Genomic DNA, 21,836 nt, shown 5'->3' with positions numbered 1-21,836 from the left:
TACCCTCTCGCCCCTCTCCCTTCTCCTCACTGCCCATTACCTCCCTCTGGTTACCCTACTCCTCCCCTTTATTCCATGGTCCACTGCCCTCTCCTATCAGATTCCCTCTTCGACAGCCCTTTTCAGGTTTGCTATCACTAGCATATGTCGTGAAATTTGCTGTCTTTGAGGCAGCAGTACAATGCAATACATAATAATTGGAAAAAAATATGACTTACAGTAAAATAAATAATTACATACACACACATATATATATATATACACACACACACACACACACATATATGCATACATACACACACATACTAGTTAAATCTAGTTAAATTAAATTAGTGCAAAAATAGAAATAAAAAAGTAGAGAGATAGTGTTTATGGGTTCAATGTCCATTTTGAAATCCGATGGCAGAGGGGAAGAAGCTGTTCCTGATTCCTAGTTTCTCATAGCAGTTCCTCTCCCCCACCCACCTTCCCCCTCACCTGGTCTCACCTGTCACCTGCCATCCTGTACTCCTTCCCCTTGCCCCACCTTCTTATACCGACTTCTGCCCCCTACCTTTCCAGTCCTGATGAAGGGTCTCAGTCCGAAACGTCAATCATTTACTCCCCCTCCTCACACACCTGACTTGCAAAGTTCCTGCAGCATTCTTGTAGAGGCAGAGAGTGCAGAGCAGGTAGGCAAGGCAGTTTGGGAGATCATTATCGTCGAAGAGGTTTGTTTAAGAGTCTGGTAACAGCAGGGTGGAAGTTATCCTTGAGCCAGGTGGTGAGGCCAAGACTGAAAGTGCCTAGCAATACACAGATTTCAAGCTGATAATGTTGCAAGGTTGGTTAGGCAGACGGGAGGAGGAGGAGCAACAAGGGACCACTAACAGAATCAAAAAGAGGGGAAAGGTTATGGTGAGAAGGTTGCTTTTCAGTTGCAGATGTTTTAACCGTTAACACCCAGGGGAAAGATAGAAAGCAGACCAGACACAATCTTGGGCAAATTATGATAACCATCTCCTAACATAATGCCAATACCACCCCCTCGCCTCCACAAACTCAACAAATCACGTAATCAATTCATGTACTCCTGAGCTCCGTCTAGCTAACATCTTAGGTATATCAGGGGTGTGTGCACGCCGTCATGGATTTGAATACATCAAGACTGGCCCAAGGAACATTATTAATCATAACTGTGTGTAGACAGCAGCCTTTGGAAAATGAAGATCGATGATAGGAGTGCAAACACGAGGAAATCTGCGGATGCTGGAATTTCAAGCAACGCACATAAAAGTTGCTGGTGAACGCAGCAGGCCAGCATCTCTAGGAAGAGGTACAGTCAACGTTTCAGGCCGAGATCCTTCGTCAGGACTAACTGAAAGAAGCGATAGTAAGAGATTTGAAAGTGGGAGAGGGAGGGGGAGATCCGAAATGCTAAGAGAAGACAGGAGGGGGAGGGATGGAGCCAAGAGTTGGACAAGTGATTGGCAAAAGGGATATGAGATCATGGGACAGGAGGTCTAGGGAGAAAGAAAGGGGGAGGCAGGAAGCCCAGAGGATGGACAAGGAGTATAGTGAGAGGGACAGAGGGAGAAAAAGGAGAGAGAGAAAAGGAAAAAAAATAAATAACGGATGGGGTACAAGGGGAGGTGGGGCATTAACGGAAGTTTGAGAAGTCAATGTTCATGCCATCAAGTTGGAGGCTATCCAGATGGAATATAAGGTGTTGTTCCTCCAGCCTGAGTGTGGCTTCATCTTGACATAGAGGAGGCCGTGGATAGACATCAGAATGGGAATAGCTGTTAGTTTCATCCCTCCCCCACCTATCTTCTCCTATCATTTCGGATCTCCCCCTCCCACTCTCAAATCTCTTACTAACTCTTCCTTCAGTTAGTCCTGACGAAGGGTCTTGGCCTGAAATGTCGACTGTACCTCTTCCTATAGATGCTGCCTGGCCTGCTGCGTTCACCAGCAATTTTTACATGTGATGGATGATAGGAGACACATTTGCTTCCCCTTTTCCAGCATCATAAGACACAAGAGCAGAATGAGGTCATATGGCCCATCGAGTCTACTCCACAATTCCATCATGGCTGATTTTTTATCCTTCTCAACTCCATTCTCCTGCCTTCTCCCGTAACCTTTGATTCCCTTACTCATCAAGAACCTACCAACCTCTGCTTTCACAAGTTCACAGTACAATTTATTATCAGAGTACATACATGTCACCACATACAACCTGGAGATTCTTCTTCCTGCATTTAGCATACTTAGCAAACCTATAGAACAGTAACTGTAAACATGATCAATGAATATCAAATGGTGCGCATACAAATGCAAATAAATAGCAATAAATAAGATGAGCATGAAATAACAAGATAATGAGTCCTTAAAGTGAGATCATTGACTGTGGGAACACCAGAAATAGAATGACTGAGGTTCTCTCCTTTTGTTCAGGAGCCTGATAGTTGAGGGGTAGTAACTGTTCATGAACCTGGTGGTGCGAGTCCTGAGGCTCTTGTACCTTCTACCTGATGGCAGCAACAAGAAAAGAGTATGCCCTGGGTGGTTTGAATCTTTCTTGGTGAATACTACTTTTCTACAACAATGTTCCATGCAGGTGTACTCAATGTCTGGGAGAGCTTTACTCATGATGTACTGGTCTGAATTGAAAATTGGCTGGCTGACAGGAAACAAAGAGTAGCGATTAACGGGTCCCTTTTGGAATGGCAGGCGGTGACCAGTGGGGTACCGCAGGGTTCAGTGCTGGGACCGCAGCTGTTTACAATATATATTAATAATTTAGATGAGGGAATTAAAAGTAACATTAGCAAATTTGCCGATGAGACAAAGTTGGGTGGCAGTGTGAAATGTGAGGAGGATGTTGGGTGACTTGGACCGGCTGGGTGAGTGGGCAGATGCAGTTTAATGTGGATAAATGTGAGGTTATCCACTTTGGTGGTAAGAACGGGAAGGCAGATTATTATCTAAATGGAGTCAAGTTAGGAAAAGGAGAAGTACAACGAGATCTAGGTGTTCTTGTACATCAGTCACTGAAAGCAAGCATGCAAGTACAGCAGGCAGTGAAGAAAGCTAATGGCATGCTGGCCTTCATAACAAGGGGAATTGAGTATAAGAGCAAAGAGGTCCTTCTGCAGCTGTACAGGGCCCTGGTGAGACCACACCTGGAGTACTGTGTGCAGTTTTGGTCTCCAAATTTGAAGAAGGACATTCTTGCTATTGAGGGAGTACAGCGTAGGTTCGCAAAGTTAATTCCCAGGATGGCGGGACTGTCATATGTCGAAAGATTGGAGCAACTAGGTTTGTATACTCTGGAATTTAGAAGGCTGAGAGGGGATCTTATTGAAACATATAAGATTATTAAGGGATTGGACATGCTGCAGGGTGAGTCCAGAACCAGAGGCCACAGTTTAAGAATTGGGGGTAGGCCATTTAGAACGTAGTTGAGGAAAAACTTTTTCACCCAGAGAGTGGTGGATATATGGAATGCTCTGCCCCAGAAGGCTGTGGAGGCCAAGTCTCTGGATGCTTTCAAGAAAGAGATGGATAGAGCTCTTAAAGATAGCGGAATCAAAGGTTATGGGGATAAGGCAGGAACTGGATACTGATAGTGGATGATCAGCCATGATCACAGTGAATGGCAGTGCTGGCTCGAAGGGCTGAATGGCCTACTCCTGCACCTATTGTCTATTGACCATCTTTTGTAGGATTTTCTGCTCAAAGCCATTGGTGTTCCCACAGCAGATTTTTTATAATAATATACATAGTTTTAAAATCCCCCATTATAGGAAACATTTTCATGTCCACTCTGCAATACTCAATAGGTTTCAATGATATCACCCCTTAGTCTTCTAAATTCCAGCAAGTACAGGCGCAAAGCCATCGAAAATACATTAACCCTTTCATTCTTAGGTTCATTCTCGTGAACCTCCTCCAAACCCCCTCCAAGCTTTCTGATATAAGGGTCACAAATCTGCTCACCCCATATTCCAAATGCGGTCTGACCAACATCCTCAGCACGTTATGACAAACTGCAATTTTAAAAAAAAACAACCTGCCCGTCACTCCAATGCAGCACTGAGGGAGTACCGGTTTGTCAGAGGTCCCGTTCAATTTTCTCAAATAAACAAGCCTCCCACAGAACAGTTCTTGGCAAGCAGGGCTCTCCCAGGGTCTTGGGTAACATATAGACCTGAAGCAACAGCAGCCAAATGCAAACTAACTAACAGCCGACTTCTGTCAAAGTCTGACACTGTGCGGAGATTGCCAGTTGCATTTTCCACCGAGGAGCACTGCGGGACATCCCTGGGAGATGAACAGCACTATACAGCTATGCGACCTCTGGGTCCTGCAAAAACCTATTTGGGATGCAAACAGCACACTGCCTACAAATTCCAGTGCGAAGTTTTTGTACAGGGCGGGTTGTGGCTGGTTATTCCAAAGTAGACATCAATTCTTCGCAGTGTTCGTGGCTTTTTCCCCCATTCAGTCACAGGATGTGGACAGCACTGGCAGAACTATCATTTGCTATCCACCAGTAAGTGTCCTTGAACTTAGTTGGAAGTTAAGAGTTAACCTCATCAGTGGACCTGGAGTCACACATCAGTTAGGGAAAGCAAATTTCCACAGCAAATAAAATGTATTACACTATTTTATAGAACATAGAATAATACAGTACAGGAACAGGCCAATCAGCCCACAATGTTGTAAAAAATCATCTAAAAAGCAAATCAAAAACACTGAAACACTTATCCCTCCTACATGCACATGTCCATATCCCTGCCAATCTTCCTTGGAGCACAGTACAGGAACTTAGTGTATTTAAAACTATATTATAATACATTATTGAGAGGATCAGATAGTTTCATTGTTACTATTACTGAAAATAATTTCCTCTTAAAAAGTCTAGATGTCAATTTCTCAAATATAAATTCCCCTGTGGGTTTTGAACTATGTTTCCAGATCAGAGTTTCCAGATCACCGGTCTGGAACTTGGCTTCTAGTCCAGTAGCATCACTGTCCTACTGTTCTTAAACAGTCTCAATCCCAGTCACACCTCAAAGCAAAAATATCAGATATTATCAGCAAAGCCACAAGTGGGTTGATACAGACTCTATAACTCTACACCCAGCCCAAAATACAGAAGAGTGGGGGGGGGGGAAGAGTGGGGGTGGGGAATAGTGGGGGAGATCGTGGGGCGTGGAGGGGTGGGGAAGAGTGGGGGGAGATCATGGGGCATGGAGGGGTGGGGAAGAGTGGGGGGAGATCGTGGGGCATGGAGGGGTGGGGAAGAGTGGGGGAGATCGTGGGGCGTGGAGGAGTGGGGAAGAGTGGGGGGAGATCGTGGGGCGTGGAGGAGTGGGGAAGAGTGGGGGAGATTGTGGGGCGTGGAGGGGTGGGGAAGAGTGGGGGGAGATCGTAGGGCGTGGAGGGGTGGGGAAGAGTGGAGGAGATCGTGGGGCGTGGAGGGGTGGGGAAGAGTGGAGATCGTGGGGCGTGGAGGGGTGGGGAAGAGTGGGGGAGATCGTGGGGCGTGGAGGGGTGGGGAAGAGTGGGGGGAGATCGTGGGGCGTGGAGGGGGGAGATCGTGGGGCGTGGAGGGGTGGGGAAGAGTGGAGGAGATCGTGGGGCGTGGAGGGGTGGGGAAGAGTGGGGGAGATCGTGGGGCGTGGAGGGGTGGGGAAGAGTGGGGGAGATCGTGGGGCGTGGAGGGGTGGGGAAGAGTGGGGGGAGATCGTGGGGCATGGAGGGGTGGGGAAGAGTGGGGGAGATCGTGGGGCGTGGAGGAGTGGGGAAGAGTGGGGGGGAGATCGTGGGGCGTGGAGGAGTGGGGAAGAGTGGGGGAGATTGTGGGGCGTGGAGGGGTGGGGAAGAGTGGGGGAGATCGTGGGGCGTGGAGGGGTGGGGAAGAGTGGGGACGGGGCGGGGGGAGATCGTGGGGCGTGGAGAGGGGGAGATCGTGGGGCGTGGAGGGGTGGGGAAGAGTGGAGGAGATCGTGGGGCGTGGAGGGGTGGGGAAGAGTGGGGGAGATCGTGGGGCGTGGAGGGGTGGGGAAGAGTGGGGGAGATCGTGGGGCGTGGAGGGGTGGGGAAGAGTGGGGGAGATCGTGGGGCGTGGAGGGGTGGGGGGAAGAGTGGGAAGAGGGGGAGATCGTGGGGCATGGAGGGGTGGGGAAGAGTGGGGGAGATCGTGGGGCGTGGAGGGGTGGGGAAGAGTGGGGGGAGATCGTGGGGCGTGGAGGGGGGAGATCGTGGGGCGTGGAGGGGTGGGGAAGAGTGGAGGAGATCGTGGGGCGTGGAGGGGTGGGGAAGAGTGGGGGAGATCGTGGGGCGTGGAGGGGTGGGGAAGAGTGGGGGAGATCGTGGGGCGTGGAGGGGTGGGGAAGAGTGGGGGAGATCGTGGGGCGTGGAGGGGTGGGGAAGAGTGGGGGAGATCGTGGGGCGTGGAGGGGCGGGTGTCACGGAGAGTGGACGTAGCAGGTCGGGTGAGAGGAGGACTGCAGTTCGGAAGGATAACACCAGACTTCCTCGTCCCCACCCCAGCCTCTAGCTGAAACTCTGAACTGTGCAAAAACCCTAGGCTATAAAGGTCAGGGTCCAAACCCAAACATGTTTTGAGCGTCACCCACTCACCATACACCCGACAGCAGAACCCAGCACCCACTGCTCCAAACCTGTTTACTCTCGGCACATCGCCGCCAAAACCAAACCCCCTGAAGGCAAAATGCAAGGTGGCGAGGGCGAGGGCGAGGTCCGGGCAGAGTTTTGCACTCTTTGCTTTAGTTGCATTTAAGGCAAGAGGTCACTGGGAACACTAAGTCACTCCCTGTGCAGGAGACAACGTTCAGAAACTCACCCAACTAGCAGCCAAGAATCAGTGACATCGCAGTCCCCGCCGCTCTGGCCTCGGCTCACAGTTGAATCTTCTTTGCAAACACAAAATTCCAAACTTCTCCCCCCCGATGAGCTGCTGTTCAAAGGAATTTCTTGCTTGCCTCTTTTTTTAGGGGTTGATTTTTTTTTTCCGTGAGTACAATTGTCATCAAACCAGCTGCAGCCGTCCGGATGTGCCAGTCACCAGGAACGGGGTGCTTGCGAACGCGGTTCCCTCTCAAGATGCAAGCACTGGTCGGTTATTTTGCTTTCTCTTGGGTTTTAGCAACTGCACGAGGGAGTAAAGATGGGCAAAGAAAATTTCAGAGCTTTGGCAGCTTCTGTGCAGCTGGGCTAGAAGAGGGAGTGTCTACAAATGCAAATCTCATGCAGAGTTTGAAGGGGTTGGGTTGATAGTGGGTGCGGTCTAACAGATGGGACTTTTCTTCCTCATTGGTAACCTGGTGAAGAAAAGCTGTTGAATTTTTTTTTAAGATTTCATAGTGTTACTTCTGCTTTTACCCGCTAAGTTTCTGAAGCTCAAGAACTGAGCCCAGAGTACTCGCAGATTCCAGGCAATTCCGGCTTGATTGCCGATATTCAGTAAGCGTTGTGCCTTAAAAGGCAAAAGGGACTTTGCAGCCGCGTTTTATTAGCATTTTGCGTGCAAAACGAAACCGCCTGGTACGTGAACTCGAGGTTTTTACAACCTGTGTTTTGCAGGAACCGGGGTGCAGAGTTCAAACCTGAAAGCGGTGCCAACGCTACAGCAACTGGCTGCCAGGAGAGGCTCGGGTCGGCGCAGCCCCACAACGGGTCGGAGTGGAGACCCAATGTGAGGGGGTCAATCACCGGGACTTTATTATCCAGTCAGGGGCGCGAGTTCAAAGCCCATGCTCGCAACTGTGGGATTTTAAATTCAGTTCGTAACCGGAAGTTTTGAAAAAGTCTGCACACTAGTAATGATTAACCCATCTAGTTCACTAATACCTGTACACCTTTGTTGTTTAATCGCATCCATTCTGAAACTTGCGCCCCAGCACCAGTAACCCTCCACTGCTATCTCCACACAAGGGGAAGTGAGGCCTGTGGACTCGCAGATCAATCGCGTTTACCCGCTTCGCTGCAAACTCTTCGCTCCCCACTAGACTCCATCACCTACAATCCGGGAGCAATTTACAGCAATCCTTGGGTCTACCAGCCAAGGGAAACTCCATTCCCATAACCGACCCCACTCATCTTTGGAGTGTGGGAGGAAACCAGAGCACCCGGGGGAAATCCACGAGGTTACAAGGAGAACTCCACACCAGCAGCATCAAAGGTCAGGATCTAACCCAGGTGAGGCAGCAGCTCTGCCGACTGCACCAGGGTAGTCTCCCTTCTACATTAATTATTCAAAAACATTTATCTTGAACAAATTCAGTGACTGGATGCCTACAGCTATTCTGAATAAACAATTCCAAACAACCACCCCGTGGGTGAGAAAGAAAATTCTAGTTTCTGACCTGATTGGCCAAGCCATTACTATTTGAGACTGTGACCCCGGGGTCTACCAGCTAGGGGAAACTCGGTTCCCATAACCACTGTGTCAAGCCACATGAATGAAAACATGCATTCTTACCAAATGAAGAAGGCCAGGTCGTTGTGGCCGGCATGTGACTCTCCATCCAGTAGTATTTGTATGTAGTTGAATGGACAGCAGTGGTTGAGGAAGGAGCTTCTGAGAGGTCAGTTAGGATGGGAAATAAAATGCTCCCCATCTCTCTCCCCCTCTCCTCCCTCTTCTCCCCTCTCCTGTCCCCCTCTTCCCCCTTCCTCGCCCTTTCCTCCCCCCCACCCACGCACCTGTTAATCTTGTGAAGCCACTCAAAAAAAAAGGGTGTATTACCCCAGGGACCATAATAGTGATATAGTTTAAAGAATGCCAGTGCTGCTGGTTATAATGACCCTGAACATCGAAGTTCTGCACCTTCCTTTTTTTGTATATATTTTTATTATAAATAAAGTCTATGTTTGAAGCTTAGAAAAAAACTGTCAAATCAATCCCAAACATATGGCCATTGGAGCCAGTCTGCTCATGTGCTGGCAGTATTCTCAAGGTGAGAAAATCTAAACAGTGCCTGCAGTGGTGATGAGTTAAAGCTTTTAATGTCTCACCAAAGCAATCGCCCGTTTTAACCGTCAGTGATTCTGTCGAGCCAGCTGCAGCACACCTTGCCAAACCACAACAGACATCTTCAAATCATTAATTTCTCAGTTGTTGCCCAGTTAATGTCTGAAGCTCTAGTGGCAAAGGCTGGGGAATGAATCATATTATGTGCTGCTTTAAATTCACTGGTGGCTGAAATTGGACCCAGGTATTGTTGGACATACGCACAATTGGTTGGGTGAGACACTGGGAAACATTAATGTGCTTTACATCGGTCACTGCAAAAGAACATTATGGGTGCAGCTAGGATTTCCATCGCCCAGGTCATGCCTTGTTCTCATTGCTACCGTCAGAAAGGAGGTACAGGAGCCTGGAGCCACACGCTCAACGATTCAGGAACAGCGTCATCTCCTCTACCATCCCATTTCTGAATGGACACTGAACCGGTGAACTCTACCTCATGACGTTTTATGTCTATTTTTGCACTACTTATTTAATTTAACTATTTAATACTTATTGTATTAAGTACAGTACTGTACTTACTGTATTATATACTTACTGTAATTTTATTTTCTATTATTATATATTGCATTGTGCTGCCGCCACAAAGACGACAAATTTCGCAACGTACAGTATGCTGGTAATACTAAACCTGATTCTGAGGATAAATGAATGGTGCAAGAGATTTAGATTATATGGGACTTTGGAGAACCCACACCTGGAGGCACGGCCAACCCTGCAAACTGCCGTTTCCAAAAGCTCCCTCTGAAAAGAGCTATTAAAACAAAAAAAACTTCATGCCACCTTGAAAGCTTCTTCCTCCTGGCATCTAATCTGATCAACCATTCCAGTTAAGCACTCCACCCCTTCTATCTATTACCTCAGGCACTTAACTGTCAACACTTTAAAGCACTGTTTAGAAAGCTGTTTACATTGTAAATGCATGCTGGTATTTATGTATTTGTGCACATTTATTCCATATCTGTATTTCTAACTTTATTTGATAATTAGGTTCAATTTTGGTCCTCCTACATACAGGAGTATTGTGGCTGGTGGTCACACTTCCAGTTGGCGTTTGATGTGGTGGTTACCGTGCACCCCCATCCCCGGCCACCTGCTCTGGAATCCAGGACGTGCAGTCACTCTACACTGGGCAGGTGATCACTCTCCCCTGGCTGAAACTCTGGGTTGGACAATCACTCTCATAGCTGGGACCCAGGAGGGTAGTCACTCCTGCCAGAGTCTGGATTTGCTTGATCAGTCACCACCCCCCCCCCACTAGAATTCCAGGGTGGGTAACATCTCTTCTCGTGCCACAAATTTAATTGCTGTACTTGTTTTACCTCTCTTGAGGAATCTCAGAAAAACAATGAACAATGAAACCTTTAGAGTGCAAGATGTTTGAAGATACAGTGTCCTTTGTACGATCTCTGCTTTTGCACTCCCTGCATTACCCAACCTATTCAGAAGGGTCTCGGCCCAAATGCAAACTGTCTATTTCCCTCTATAGATGTTGCCCGACCTGCAGAGAATTCTGTCACTACTTTGTGTGCAGATCTCCAGCATCGGCAGAATCTCTTGTGTTTTTGAATTACTGTATATATTCTTGCTCTTTCTCCGTGTATACGTGTGAGAGTACTGAATGGCATGTGTTTCAATGTACTTAATTAGGCTGTGGCCATGTATATCACAGGAGTGTACCTGAATGCACTTGTTCCAGCCTCAGTTTCCAATCTGGTTCTTACCAGATGACTCCTCAAAGACCCTGTTAGCCGACCAATTCATTTTGATTGAATGAGCATTAAAAGAGTGGGTATTGAATTAAATTTGAGGAGATTGGTGATTACAGTGTGAATATTTATTTATTAATTGAGATAACTTATGGCCTCCAAGCCGCACCGCCCTTTTGTAATCACAGCCCAATCACAGGAAAATTTGCAATGACCAATTAACCTACCAACTGGTACTTCTTTAGTCTGTGGGAGGAAATCAGAGCACCTGGAGGAAACCCACGCGGTCATGGGAGGAATGTACAAATTCTTCGCAGGCAGTGGTGGGAATTGAATTCACTGTAAAGCATTGTGATAACCACTACACTACCATGCCGTCACAATGAGCCTGTGATGTAGTTCGCCATTAAACACTGTCAAAGTGCACTGGACTACTAATTTTGTCAGCCATCTGGGGGAATCAACAATGCATGGGGTATGAGCATGCGTGTGCATTTGCACATGTATGTTTGGGTAGGTCTTGTACGAGGGGTGATTGATAAGTTCGTGGCCTAAGGTGGAAGGAGATGAGTTATTAACTTCAAACTTTCTGCATTTTCACTCAGAGTTGAACTGCATGTGCATGTAACGAGAGCTGTATAACTCATCTCCTTCTACCTTAGTCCACAAACTTATCAATCGCCCCTGCTGCGGACCACTTCTACAAAGAAGGGATCCGTATGCTTCACGACCGCTGGACTAAGTGTGTACATGTAGGAGGGGACTATGTTGAAAAATAAATGTGCTAGGTTTTCTAAAATTGACTCCTTTTACCTTAGGCCACGAACTTATCAATCACCCCTTGTATGTGTGTACGTGAGGCCTATAGGACAGTGTGTGAGTGTAATGGCATGTATATTAGTGTGTTTGGTGGGTGAGTGTGCATGGTGCCATGAGTGTCGATGGTGTCTGAGTATACATGATATGTGTGTGTACGCACGCACCTGGATATGCAGACTATACATGTGTGTGCCATAGCTCATTATACCAGTCTGCATGTTGATGTTAGTGCTTCTGCTTATGGTTTGCAGATGTTCGGAAAGCTGGCTGTGGTTGTAACTCCAGCAGAAAGAAAAATGTCAGTGCCCAAGTTTCCCCGTTCATCTTTGATTTATTTCTCGCAGGTGCTGTAGACACAAGGGCCACAGGTACTTTCATGTTGCTCCAGTTTTGGTGAGAGTAGCTGTCTCAACGATTAGTCTGTCTGGAGCACCTTTGATTACAGTACTTACTTGCTTTCAGATATGATGGTGTTGCAGGGGTTAAATTATTGTGCTAAGAATCCAGGGGTCACTACGTTTGTTATGGAGTTGAAATTTTATTTCCAATCTTTACTTTTGGAAGTAATTCATTATGAATCATGCTGGCAACAAGACTGTCATAACAAAGCTTCTGATTCGCTAATCCCACTCAGGAGAGGAAATCTGCCTTGCTTGTCTGGTCTTGCCAAAAGCCCCTTGACCTCGCCTGGCAAGCTGAAGGACACTCTCCACCCTCTCAACGGGCATTTAGGGACGGGCAATAAATCCCCCAAAAGTGAAGGAGCAAGTTTGAAGCACCACAATGCACAGGCAATGTGTAATGAAATGCTTTTGGTGTTGCGTTAAATCAACCATACTTCCTTCTAATCAAGATTCCTACTTTTTGGAAGTCTTCAGAACATGCTACAAAGTGAGGTCATATGGCTTGTTTGATATATTTGTCCACTGATTCATTAATTGGAGATCTACAATCTGAACTCCCTGGTCATTGTAGGATGCTTGTTCAATTGGATCATGCAGTATCCAAAATCCCATTGGTTCTCACTGATGTCATCACCCAGTTGTTTCTGTGGGTAGACTGCAGACTTGATCGCAGGGTGCTGAGCCTGTTCGAGAGTTACAGAGGTCTAGACTGTTATCTCCTACCTGGCTGAGGTCAACATTTCATGATCAGATGTGTTTTCACCAAGAGCTCTGCTCCCTCAAGGACTCAGTTAATTGTGGTTAGGAGCAGCAAATAAATTTATCAGGCAGACACGTGAGTGAGAAGCCGGGCTTTGGTCTCCCGTCTGACGTCAATGTATTCTCAAGATCGGACGGTTTGGGTGTCTTCAGAAAACCAGCCCCACTGTTCTACTCCCCGAGTGCCAGCAAGTGAGCTAATTGTGGTTAGAAGTAGCAAAATTTACTCTGAGCCAGTTGCAGATTCGCCTCAGCAGCAGCAGACATCTGCCTGATGTGGAGCTGCCTTAACGTCTGTGTTCAGGCATTGCTCATTTGAAGGTTTGTGAGATCCTGTACCTCAGAGAGCACTGTCTTTGCCTTCCCTGAACCTGGGCATGTCCAAGGATGAAAGGACCCAGTTGGCATGCGAAGGATGCACAAGTACATGGTGCATAAGTGACTTAACCCTGTGCTCTGTGGGAATGCCATTATTCCAATGAAGACCACAGCCTGAGGACATAGGTATTAAATTCTACAATTTCGGGTAGCCTGCTTCCCCTCAAAGTCCAAAGTTAAATGTAAATTTATTATCAAAGTTTGTATGTGTCACCATATACTACGAGGTTCCTGAGGTTGTCATAGCTGGGGGTGGTAGTGGGGTTAAGTTCCCACTATCTATAAAGTGCTGCAAATGGCATGCATCTCTAACAGTCTCTGACAACCAAGGCCAACTCTTGGCCTTCCCGTGTGGCTTAGCTACTAGGCCCAGCGGAACTGTTTCTATTGACAAGAGAAGGGGCAAAGGCAGACCACTGGCGCCTCAAAACCAGTTGCTTCGGGCAGGATGGGGCTCGTCAGCCTTGGAGAAGGAAAACTCTGATTTTAAACCTCCACTGCCTTGCGACCACACCCACCCATGGGAAAGGCTTTGGGAGTAAACCTTGAGGAAGAAATCCGAAGCTGGGGTTGCTAAGGCAGTTTGATGTTGTTTACAATTTCACTCTGGCAACCTCTGCGATGACGCTGGTGCCAAGCTGTATCAGCGCTTGCCCTTCCCTTGGACTCCATCAGTGACATGGAGAGGGGAACCTGCTGCATGGGCAACAGCCAGTTCTTCAAATCGTCCCACCCAGGCTTGCACCCTGGAGCGGACACAGTCCACCACAGGCACAAATACATAATCTCCCGGAATCGACGGCTGCCTACTATACTACATTGAGATTCATTCTCTAGCAGGCATTCACCGTAGAACAGAGAAATACAATAGAATCAATGGAAAACTACACAAAAAGACTGGCAAATAACCAATGTGCAAAAGAAGCCAATCTGTGCAAATAAAAAAAAGATAAGTAAATAATTCTGAATATATGAATTGTAGATTCCTTGAAATTGAGTCCATAATTTGTGGAATCAGTTCAGAATTGAGGTGAGTGAAATTATCCATGCAAGTTCAGGAGCCTGATGGTTGAGTGGTGTTCCCGTGGCGGTGTGTCCCCCGCAGTCTCTTTGTTCTTCATCCTGATCTACCTCGTCCACATCATTTCTCCTCCTCCTCCTACTCTATCTCCACACCACTCACATGGTCCTCCCACTGCCCCCTTCCTTCCAATGGGACGAGGCCGATTCATAATTTGGCATGGACTAGATGGGCTGAAGGGTCTGTATCTGTGTCTGACTCAGTTACTCGGACCCAAATATTTCCAAAAGTGTGGGGACTGAGCTGGGAGTATGCCTACTTTTCCATCAGATTACATCATCTACAATCCTTTGTTGCCTTCACCCATCACTGCTCAGCCTCTGTCCCTTTCACCACCCTTCTCTCCTCCTTCTGGATCCACCTATCACTTGCCCCACATCTTCGTACTGGCTATCTCCCCTCTATCTTTCAGTTCACATGAAGAGACTCAACCCAAAACACCGACTGTCCATTTTCCTCCACAGACATTGCCTGACCTGAACAGCTTGTTTTTTTCTGCTCCTAATTTCAGCATTTGCAATCTGTATGTGTCCAGCATCATTTTGCACCTCCCAAGGGAAGTGGGCGCTCACTGGACCTTCCCTGGCCACTGCAGGCCGGAGGAGGAATTTGCATTGTCTCTGCAACACTCACAACACGCTGGAGGAACTCAGCAGGTCGGGCAGCATCCGTGGAAAAGATCGATGGACGTTTCAGGCCGGAACCCTTCATCAGGACAAAGGGTTCTGACGAAGGGTTCCGGCCCGAAACGTCAACCAATCTTTTCCACGGATGCTGCCCGACCTGCTGAGTTCCTCCAGCGTGTTGTGAGTGTTGCTTTGACCCCAGCGTCTGCAGATTATTTTGTGTTTTGCATTGTCTCTGGATTTAACAAGATGCTGCCTGGACTTTCACTAGGATGCCACCAGGATTCGAGGGTATGAGCTATAAGAAGGGGTTGGACAAACCAGGGTTATTTTCTCTGGAGCCTCACAGGCTGACAGGAAAGCTGATTGAAGGTTATAAAGAGGCATTGATAGGATAGGTGGTTAGAATGTCAACTACTAGCAGGGATACATTTAAAGCAAGAGGGGGAGCGTTTAAAAGAGATTTCCAAGGCAATTTTTTCCACAGGGAATGGTAGTGCTGGAAGCAAATACAATAATGGCCCTTACTCATGAATACACAGGGAATGGTGGGACATGGACCACATACAAACATAAAACATAGAAACATAGAAAGCCTACAGCACAATACAGGCCCTTCGGCCCACAATGCTGTGCTGAACATGTAATTACTTCAGAGGTTACCTAGGGTTACCCATAGCCCTCTATTTTTCTAGCTCCATGTACCTATCCAGGAGTCTCTTAAAAGACCCTATTTGTATCTTCCTCCACCACCGTGGCTGGCTGCCCATTCCACGCAATCACTGCTCTCTGCGTAAGAAAACTTACCCCTGATATCTCCTCTGTACCAGCTTCCAAGCACCTTAAAGCTGTGCCCTCATGTGTTAGCCATTTCAGCCCTGGAGAAAAAGCCTCTGACTATCTACACGATCAATGCCTCTCATCATCTTGTACACCTCTATCAGGTCACCTCTCATCCTCCGTCGCTCCAAGGAGAAAAGGACAAGTTCACTCAACCTATTCTCATAGGGCATGCTCCCCAATCCAGGCAGCATCCTTGTAAATTTCCTCTGCACCCTTTCTATGGTTTCCACATCCCTCCTGTAGTGAGGTGACCAGAACTGAGCACAGTATTCCGTTTGGGGTCTATGTAGGCAGAAGAGATTTAACTCAATTTTGCATTGTGTTTGGCACAGACATTGTCATCTGAAGGACCTATTCTTCCTCTGCACTGTTCTATTTTGAAGGCAATTGATTCAGCACCTTGTGGTTATGAGGTAGTGAGTGATAAAGCAAGTATCCTGTGGGTTTGGAACCTTCAGATTCAACACTTCCAGAGCTCCTCCGTTAGGAGGCGCACCCTCCTCCCACTCTGTTGCTGCCCCATCCCCTAACTCAAAGCAAGTATCCTTCACCTACTCCCCCTGTGACTCCTGCAGGTTCTCACCTGTGAACCTCTACCCGCTCCCTGACTCTTCCCACACCCTGTACGTTTCAGCTCTGCATCCTGCTTTCTTTGTCCCTGCCATCCCTTTTGCCCCAAATTTCTCCACCACTCCCCCATCCTTTGATATGCCTCTCTTTGGTTAACCTCTCCAATGTCCCACAACATAGCTCAGTGTCGAGTGCAAAGTGGGTTTGTGCTGGGAGGGTTTTGTTCCTTCTTTCTCCAACAGAAATGTACCCTGGGTACCACACAGAGGCTGGGTCCTCACCATCAGGAAATAAAAGTTTGAAAGAGAGAGGATCACTGCGGGGTTATTGTGACGGACCTCTCTGTCTGGAAATTGCACCTCTTCAGACAGTATGACCCAGCCAGACAGCATGCCGAGATGGGAAAGTAAGGAAAGTACAGGAAAACAAAAAATGTCTTTATGAAAAACGGTGCAGTCATGTGTTTCAATAGAGTTTCAGACGGCTGAGGGTTGGCTGGTTTCTAGTGGAGAGAGTCAGCAGATCTTCATTCCTCAGTCAGCTGCCTATCCTCAAATCTCTGGTACATTTCCACATTCAGTCATTTCCTCAGGCCCTCGAGAGCCTGAGGTTTTGGCATCTCTCTGCATAGATAGGACACCTAAACAATGGGCTAGCTTTTTGTTTCGATCTGGGGGAGGGGGTGGAAAGTTCCTTTCATCTGTCTGTCCCAGATGCAGCTCACCAATGCTGCCCACCTGCATTGTTCCCTGCATCCTGTGAAGATAAGTCTCCACTTTTGCTCCTGTGAATGGCGACTGGGAGGTGGCACAGGATGATCCAATCTCACGCAGGTGTAATGGGGTCATTAGTGGGCACCAAAGCTCCCTCTAAGGTGAGCGCGCACACATCTTTTCCTACGAGCACACAAAGGAATTTAAACTGCACACGAAAGGTTGCCACCATCTACCCCGTTGGCATGTTTAGTATATGTCACGATCATACACAATCACGTTTTCTTTTCCGGTTTCTGATGTGGACAGTGTCGACGACGTGGAGTTTGCGGGTCTGCAGATTTCAGAACTGGCTTATGTATCCTGTTTTTATTGAAGAAGTGATTGATTCACCATGTCGAATTCCAAAGGAGCAAAGGGGGTGAGGCGCAAAGGAACTGCTAGTTCACTTAAAGCCGAATGGTTTATTATCCTTAGAATAGCTTCAAGTTTAATTCCACTTAAAAATTCAGTGCACACACGTTGTTGTCACTGGGCAAAACATTGCATAGCACGAGATTTCTGTGCACGCTGGTCGTTACAAATGAGAGGGAACATTGGTCTCAGTTGTATTGAATACCCCAGCCTCTGGTAAACTGTTCCTCTTGATTCGCACAACACCTAGCACCCACTCTCTTTCCTCTCCTTCCCCCCTCTCATCTGCCCACCATCCACTGGTTTCTCTCCTCATCCCTCTCCCCTTTTGCATTGTTGCAACTTCTCCTGTCCGATTCCATCATCTTCCTCTCCCATCAGATTCATCATCATCGTCCCGATAAGGGGTCTCGGCCCGAAACGCCGGCTCTTTATTCCCCTCCGTAGATGCTGCCCTACTTGCTGAGATCCTCCAGCATTTTGTGTGTGTGATCAAGATTTCCAGCACCGGCACAATCTCAAAGAGAAAATCTGCAGATGCTGGAAATCTGAGCGACACACACAAAACGCTGGAGGAACTCGGCAAGTCAGGCAGCATCTATGGAGAGGAACAAACAGTCAATATTTTGGGCTGAGACCCTTCATTAGGTTTAGTTCTCCTCCTACTGGATTTCTGCGTGGTTGAATGAGTAAGGACGGAATTCGATACCTTCTTAAATTTATACAGAACAGGGTGCAGGTGGTGCTGGCCTAGGCCAATTGTTGAATGAAAGGACAAGCATAATTGACCAGCCCAAGGCTCATTTGAAGAAAGGAGCTCTATGAAACAATTTCTATGAGAGGCAGTGGGGGTGGAGAGGATAAGGCAGGGGATGCCAAAACTCAGGGCCAAGTCAGCTGAAGGAGATGGGGAAGAGACGTTGGAGGGTGACAGCAAAGCAGTTATGGGTGAGAGAACGGTGCGATTTCAAAATCCAGTTCTGGCTGAACCAGAAGCCATGGTCGTTTGGGAAGCATGGGATGATGGACAAGGGCAGAGTCCCGGATGGTCTCTGGATTTGAGCAGAGTGGATGGGGAAGAGGACATTCAGTAGTGCTTTGGAGTAAGGACACTAGGGGTTTTCTCCTGGGGGGGGTGGGAAAGGAGGATGAGAGGTGACTTGATAGATGATAAAAGGCATAGATCGAGTGGATAGCCAGGGATCTTTTCCCAGGGAGGAAATGGCATATAAGAAAGGTCATAACATTAAGGTGATTGGTAGAAAATATAAGGGGGATGTGAGAGGTATGTTATTTACACAGAGAGTTGTGGGTGTGTGAGATCCCCTGGTAGGGGTGGTGGGAGAAATGTACGATACATTAGGGTCATTTAAGAGGTTCATAGATAGGCACATGATTATAGAAAGATGGAGGGCTATGCAGAAGAGAAGAGTTGGATAGATCTGAGAGCAGATCATCAGGTCAGCATAACACTGTGCGCTGAATGGCCTGTCCCACGTTCTGCGTTCACACACAGACAGTGGCAAAGGTTTCAGCAGCACAGACAGACAGAGGTGGGGGTGGAATCAGAGAGGTGATGTGTTTGTCAGCAGTTCCCCTCTCTAAAGGAGGTGAGGACAGATGGTCCGAAGTTCCACTTTGCTGATCACTACAGTGTTTGGCACCCCTGGATCCAAGTTTCCCAGAGCTCAGCTCCCTCCACGTTGCTGGCATTTTGTCTCCCAATGTCCAGTGAATGTGACCGGCAGCCTCTGCTGATTCAGCTCTCCAGCCCGCTGCCTTTTGTGCGGATTTTCAACAGAAGTCTCACACTGATCGTCTGACTCAAACAGCAACCGTTCCCGTGGCAACGGGCTGTCAATGTCACATTTCAGGCCCTGCGCGGCGCTTATTCATTGGGCTGTGAAGTTTGCTCCGGCCTCGTTGCCCTGCATTCTTTCTTTGACTCTTTCAGCTGCCTGACAGTGTTTGAGCCGGCTCCTTCCCCTCTCTGACTTCATGTGATGCGTCTGCTTTACTAAACAGTTTGCTGTTGTTCTAGGTCTACCCCTGCCCCCTCCTCCAGCTCAGCTGTTAAACTCCCAGCTCAGTCCCCAGGCTTTTGGAACTGAGGATGGCTCAGAGAGTCACAGAGCACTACAGCACAGAAACAGGCCTTTCAGCCCATCTAGTCCATGCCTTCACCCTGCCTGTGTAGCTGGATCCTGGACTTCCTGTCAGATCGCCGGCAGGTGGAAAGAGTGGGCTCCCTCACTTCTGCCCCTCTGACCCTCAACACAGGTGCCCCTCTGGGCTGTGTACTAAAGCCCCCCCTTTTACTCCCTGTATACCCATGACTGTGTCGCCACCCACAGATCCGATATGCTAATTAAATTTGCTGACGACACGACACTGATTGGCCTAATGTCAAATGATAATGAGGCAGTCTACAGAGAAGGAGTCATCACCCTGACACAGTGGTGTCAAGAAAATAACCTCTCCCTCAATGTCACAAAAAATGGGCCTCCAAATCCTAAGAACTTTCTATAGGGGAACAATCGAGAGCATCCTGACTGGCAGCATCACTGCTTGGTATGGGAACTGTACTTCCCTCAATCGCAGGACTCTGCAGAGAGTGGTACGGACAGCCCAGCGCATCTGTAGATGTAAACTTCCCACTATTCAGGACATTTACAAAGACAGGTGTATAAAAAGGGCCCAGAGGATCACTGAGGACCCAAGCCACCCCAATCATGAACTGTTCCAGCTGCCACCATCTGGGAAATGGTACCACAGCATAAATGCCAGGACTAACAGGCTCCGGGACAGTTTCTTCCACCAGGCCATCAGACTGATTAATTCATGCTGACACAGCTGTATTTCTATGTTATATTCACTGTTTATATTTAACCATCTTGTTACTATCCTGTTGTACATACTATTTATTATAAATGACTATAAATTGCACATTGCACATTTAGATGGAGATGTAATGTAAAGATTTTTACTCATGGATATGAAGGATGTGTGGTAAACCATGTATATATGTTGTAACTCGGTTACCTGTCTGGACACACCCCTCTGCTGACTGCCCTTGTGACTCCTCCCACAGAGTCCTGTATAAAGGTGTTCGCCTTGCCCCTCCCCCTCAGTCCGGGGGCAGACACTCACTGTGGAGGTCGTATTGTACAGCGAATAAAAGCCTTTCAGTATTTTACCAAACCTCAGTCTTTTGGAGTAATTGAAGGTGCTTCAGGATGTAAGTAATAAAGTCAATTCAATTCAGTTCAATCTATTAATCTGCCAAGTCCGATGGACCATTGCCCTCCATACCCCACCATTCAAGTACCTATCCAAATTTCTCTGAAGAGTTGAAATCAAAACCGTATTCACCACTATTCATGATAATGTCATATGACAGAAGTCAACCCCGCACTGGTTCAATAATCTGGTGTCCTCACTAACCCAATAACAACCAGTACTCTGCTATATCTGATGTGAGTGATAAGATAATAATGAATGTTGATAAAATCTGTAATTAAAAGCAAAGCTAGTCTCAGTTACAGTGCTTGGTAACTAAAACCTCTTTTGATTCACTAGCATTCTTCAGGGAAGGAATCAATGTCCTTATCCAATTTGGTCACAATGTGTCTTCAGGCCATCAGAAACCAACTTGGGGCAGCATAGTAGTGTAGCTGATAGACTAGTACCATGACAGCACGAGTGACCTGGCCTCAGTTCTGCTGCTGTGTGTAAGCAGTTTGTATGTTTGCTCCGTGACCATGTGGGTTTCCTCCGGGTGATCCAGTTTCCTCCCACTTTCCAAAGACGTACAGGTCAGAAGGTTAATTGGTCATATGGGTGTGACTGGGCCTCGGGGGCCTGTTGGGCCAGAAGAGCCTGTTACTGCATTGTACCTCTAAAAAAATTAATAAAAACTGCCCTCTGAGATGGTCTTGTGGGGCATTTAATGATCAGCAGTAAATACTGGCCCAGCCAGAGACATCACTGTTCTGTTAATGAATAGAAATAAAATGTTATTTCCCAGCTCCTTTCTTTTTCTATGAACTATCATCCACTTTTTGACCATAAGACATAGGATCAAATTAGGCCAATCAGTCCATCGAGTCTGCTTCGCCATTCCATCCTGGCTGATTTATTATCCCTCTCAACACCATTCCCCGGCCTTTTCCTTGAAACCTTTGTCGCGCTTATTAATCCAGAAACCATCAGTCTCCATTTTATATAAACCCAATGAATTGGCCTCCACAGCCATCTGTGGCAACGAATTCCACAGATTCACCACCCCCTTGCTACAGGAATTCCTCCCGTCTCTGTTCTAAATGGATGTCCCTCTATTCTGAGTTTGTGACTTCCCCCACTCGAGGAAACATCCTCTCAATGTCCACTCTATCCAGGACTTTTAACCTTCAGTAGGCTTCAATGTGAGTCCACCTCACCCTTCTAAACATCAGCAAGCACAGGACAAGAGCTA

General features: G+C 47.4%; 1 protein-coding gene across 3 annotated transcripts in view; it reads right to left on the bottom strand.

The window, feature by feature from the left end:
* LOC134350972 (pleckstrin homology domain-containing family A member 2-like) overlaps positions 1 to 7,459 on the bottom strand; it is a 125,569-nt gene extending 118,110 nt beyond the window's left edge. The window contains exon 1 of one of the 3 annotated variants that reach the window (XM_063056910.1): positions 6,860 to 7,459. The gene's annotated coding sequence lies outside the window, so the exon portion shown is untranslated. Of the gene's footprint in view, positions 1 to 6,636; positions 6,783 to 6,859 lie in introns of those variants that run through there. The other 2 variants (XM_063056907.1, XM_063056909.1) reach the window with 2 other exon arrangements.
* Between the last annotated feature and the right edge of the window lie 14,377 nt (positions 7,460 to 21,836).

This window comes from Mobula hypostoma, chromosome 8 (assembly GCF_963921235.1).
Source record: "Mobula hypostoma chromosome 8, sMobHyp1.1, whole genome shotgun sequence".
NCBI classification, from domain to species: Eukaryota; Metazoa; Chordata; class Chondrichthyes; order Myliobatiformes; family Myliobatidae; genus Mobula; species Mobula hypostoma.
The sequence above is the reverse complement of the archived record's forward strand: the minus strand, read 5'-3'. Positions and strand labels throughout refer to the sequence as shown.